Source organism: Coffea arabica, chromosome 5e (assembly GCF_036785885.1).
Source record: "Coffea arabica cultivar ET-39 chromosome 5e, Coffea Arabica ET-39 HiFi, whole genome shotgun sequence".
Classification (NCBI taxonomy): domain Eukaryota; kingdom Viridiplantae; phylum Streptophyta; class Magnoliopsida; order Gentianales; family Rubiaceae; genus Coffea; species Coffea arabica.
In genome coordinates this window covers 41220918-41225642 of record NC_092318.1, presented here as the reverse complement: position 1 = coordinate 41225642, position 4725 = coordinate 41220918, and the positions used below count along the sequence as shown (strand labels likewise).

At 34.2% G+C, this 4725-nt stretch overlaps 1 non-coding gene across 1 annotated transcript; it reads left to right on the top strand.

Moving 5' to 3' along the window:
• The first annotated feature begins 3688 nt into the window (after positions 1-3688).
• Positions 3689-3796, top strand: LOC113688705 (small nucleolar RNA R71). The gene has a single exon (XR_003448068.1). It is a non-coding gene; the product is annotated as a small nucleolar RNA R71 (small nucleolar RNA).
• Positions 3797-4725: the final 929 nt, after the last annotated feature.

Genomic DNA, 4725 nt, shown 5'->3' with positions numbered 1-4725 from the left:
TTTTTGCTATTTTAGCCCATTAGGATCTGTTAAATCTTTTGTGAGTTTTGATCCGTTAGAACCGTTGAATCTTTTGTATCTTGGTTCGTTGGTGTCTCATTGGGATCTGTTGGGATTTTTGTGGTTTGTTGGGATCCATTGGAACTCTTATGGAGAAGGTGGAGATTGTTTACTATTTGTTTGCTATTTGTTGATGTTGGATACACGTCAAGGTGAAATTATTGAATTTGTCTTTGTTTCCTATATCGGAAGTTTTACAAAAAATCTCTACTCATGGTGATTATAAATAGAGTGGACTTAAGTGAGTTTAAGTGTACTAGAGGCACCAACCTTAGAGAGTTTTGGAGGGTCCATGCCCTGGTCTAAGAGAGATTTTAGTTAGGCATTAAATTGAAAGAGCAAGTTAGTGAGCATTTGGGCCATTAAATATTTTATGCTATTTAAATTCTTTGTATTTTTAATTTTAGATGCCTTTGAACCTTGGAATTGTTTCCTATAATTTTGTACTTTCTCTTTTATACTTGCTTTCTATTATAGTGAATTTCCTACCACTTCGCTTGTGTACATGGGTCAATTTGATCGAATCACGTGAAATTTTAGTGTTCCTATTTCATTTATTTTTGCTTTGCTATTTGTCTTCTGTTATTGGTCAATTTTCTGAAACTAGACTTAATAAATGGGGTGTTTTCTTTAATTATGATAAAGACTTCACAGTTTTTTCCTCCTTAAACAACTGATGTCGGCTAAACCAATTCCAGCATACCTTAATCACAAGTTTAGGCAGGCTAAAAGGGCTACTCAAATAGAGAGTCATGCTATTAAGAGCATAATTAATCAGGGTTAGTCTCCTACCATGTGACAACCTTATATTAGCTCAATTTTGAATTATAGCATGAATATTTTTATAATCGACTGACAATCTTTAGCATTCAGTGTTGTAAAAATCAAGGGTTTCAAAATATTTCACTAGTAAATAGGCATAACGAAATAAGAACTTTGCTTAAAGGCTTCTTGCTTAGTAACTCAGTAGTAAAAATATCAGATTTTTTCAGACTCGGCTTTAAACCAAATAGCATGGTAAATGCATCTAACGTCGATTCGATAACCTGGAAGGATTTCTTAGAAGCGGCACCATGATGGAAAAAATTCTTAGCTCAGCACATCTTGGATCATATTGCAGCATTGGAATGTGGCAGGGGCATTACAAATGTCAAATGGCATCCTTCTAAAGGCAAATGTGTCATACGGACAAGTAAAGGTGGCCTTTTCTTAATCTTTGGGAGCTATTGCTATTTGGTTATACCCTGAAAATCCATCGAGAAAGCAATAAAATTTATAACCAACAATACGTTCGAATAATTGATCAAGAAATTGTAAGAGAAAGTGATCTTTTCTTATCTTTTCTTGTAACTGCATTTAACTTTCTATAATCGATTTACACTCTCCATCCTACCACAAGTCTAGAGGAAATAAGTTCATCATTTTTTTCCTTAATTATGGTAGTTTCACCTTTCTTTGGGGCAACATGAATTGGACTTATCCATACATTATTCGAGATAGGGAAGATTATACCTGCATCCAATCACTTGATAATTTCTAATCTTACCACCTCTTTCATGTTTGGATTAAACCTTCTTTGCATTTCGACTATTGGTTTGCAATTCTCCTCTAAAAGAATGTGATGCATGCATATAGAAGGGCTAATTCCTTGAATGTCAGAGATGGTCCATCCGATAACCTTCTTGTGGTTCTTTAAAACTCTTAACAACTTATTGAGCTGCTCATCTTCCAAATAAGCACTAAAAATCACTAGTAGAGTTTCATTTTCACCAAAAAACTAGTATTTCAAATGGCTAGGAAGTAGCTTGATTTCAAACTTTGGAGCTTCTATCTCTGAAGGTGGTGGAAGTCCCTTTCCTTGTTCAAGATTTTCATACACATACCCTTTCCTATAAGGAGGTTGTGCATTTAAATATTGGGTCAATGCTTTAATTTCTTCCTTATTTTCCCCCGGCATCCTTGCACTTGATAAACAAAGCTCAAGAGGATCAACATCAAAATTAATTCGATCCAACTCTTGGGTTAGTATTTCTATAGTGTCAATTGAACAAGTATGATCAGTAAAAGAATGATACTTTTTCATTTCATTCAAATTAAATACTATCTTTTCTTCATCTATTTGAAACTTGAGTTTGTCATTTTTGACATCAATAATAGTACTCGCAGTTGCTAAAATGATTTACCTAAGATAATTGGCATAGACATATCTTCTTCCATATCTAATACCACAAAATTCACAGGAATGATAAATTTTTGAACTTTAATCAGCATATTTTCCAAAACTCCTAGTGAATATCTAATAGACCGATTTGCTAACTGCAAAGTAATATTATTGTGTTTTAACTCATGCAACCCTAATTGTCTAGCCACCATTAAAGGAATTAATGATACACTTGCACCAAGGTCACATAATGCCTTTGAAAACTCAATGTTACCGATGGTGCAGGGTATAGAAAAACTCTCTAGATCCTTCAACTTTGGTGAAGTTTGTTTTGTGTGATGGCGCTGCACTCCTTAGTTAATGCTATCATTTTACGATCCTCCAATTTTCTTTTTCTCGTCATAATCTCCTTGAGAAATGTGGCATATGAAGGAATATGTAAAATAGCATCAGCAAAAGGAATATTAATATGCGATTGTTTGAAAATTTTAACAAACTTTACAAAATCTTTGTCAAGTTTATTTGGGTTAAGTCGTTGAGAAAATGGAACTGCCGGAGGTATCGGGACGGTAGTGGAGGGTGTAGGTTGTTCTTCCTTTGATTTTCCTTTACTACCTTTCTCCACGTTTACCTTGTGTTCCATTAGTTCATCTCCTTGTCTCTCATTCTCATTGCTCTCTCCATTTTCTACCATTGGAGGATCCTCTAATTATTTATCACTACGAAGAGTAATGGCCTTGACATGTTCCTTAGGATTCACCTCCGTTTTACTAGACAATTCTCCTTGATTTCGATGGTTAATATAATTGGTGATTTGACCAATTTGAATCTCCAAATTTCTATACATCCCGGTCAATTGATCCAATCTCTCCTCTATTCGATCGAATCTTTCCAAAGTGCCCTTGGCTAATTTCACCATTGCAATTTTTCAATCCGATTTAGTATTCATCTGTGGTTGCCTTAATTGGAATCCTGGCAGGTTCGTCGGCCTTTGAGGATTACCTTAATCTTTTCATTCAAAATTTGGATGATTTCTCCACCCCGAATTATATGTATTCGAGTATGGGTTGTTTTGAGCATTCCTATTATAATTATTAACAAATTGAGCCTGCTCAAGATCAACATATTCATTAATATCATGTTCTCCTCCACATATGGAACAATAAGCAACATGCATATTAGAAGAAGAACTTGTACCACTCCGGTTTGTTTACTCAATACTTTCATCATATTGCTTATTTGAGTACTAAGCATGTTGATGGTATCCATTTCAATCATACCTGTTTGTCGCCTTAGATTACCTCTTTCATTAGCCAATTGGTAGCTGTTGGCCGTCATCTCTTCTATTAAATTTTGAATTTCTTCGGGTGATTTACCCATTAAATCACCACCTGCGGCTGCATCAATAGTCGTTTTAGTAGAGAAGAATAAACCATTATAGAAAATTTGTACAATGAGCCAATCGGAAAGTCCATGATGTAGACATCTTCGAAGCAACTCCCTAAACCTTTCACATGCTTCCTATAATGACTCATCCTTTAATTGACTAAAACTAGTAATATCCATTCTAAATTTAGCCATTTTTTTCGGTGAAAAGTATTTATTTAAAAATGTCCTAGACAAATCACTTCAAGTGGTGAAGGTATTAGGTAGAGGTGGCAATTTGGATTGAGATCCATTTATTCATCCATATAATCCATAATTAAATGGATTTGGATTATCCATTTATAGTATTGGTTTTAAATGGTTAATCAAAGTAAAACCATTAAACTAAATGGATTTATATGGATAATCCATAAAAACCACATATATCCATTTACTTAAAAACCAAATAAAAGAAATGGAAAGGAAATGACTAAAAAAGGATACTCGAGAACTAATTAATTATTGATCCAATACAAAGGCCCGCAGCTTTCTGCTATGAAGAGCTTATTCTGTCCCAACCAACCGTTCCATTGTTTCACCTGAGCTATGCTGATGCAAGTGGCTCCACCAAATGCTCTGTTCCCCCCTCCCCCTTCCGTTATGAAGCAATGGATAAGCACACTGTAGGACTCAATGATACTAATTATATTTGAGAACTTTGTCCCTCTTTCTTCTCTTTGAGAGGTGCAAATCACATAACTGCTGCCGGCAGGAAGTTTCCTTTACTGACCTAAGTTCTTAACATTTTACAGCTGTTTGATAATGTATAAGAAAGTTGTAATACATACATGTCCAAAAATGATTTGATAGGATCTGAGTATTCTGTCCTCTTTCTCATCCAAATGCACCAAAAATTTACAAGTACATAAAAAGTATCTTCATATTACAAGAAATGATAATACAAAAATAAAGTAACAAAATATTTAAATGGATTATAAATGGATAATTGGTTTTTATTTAATCCATTTAGATCCATCCATTTAAATCCATTTATTAAATGGATTGGATAAATTTCATCCACCATCCATTAAGTCAAAACCAATTATGAACAATTTATTCATATTGTCACCTCCAGTATT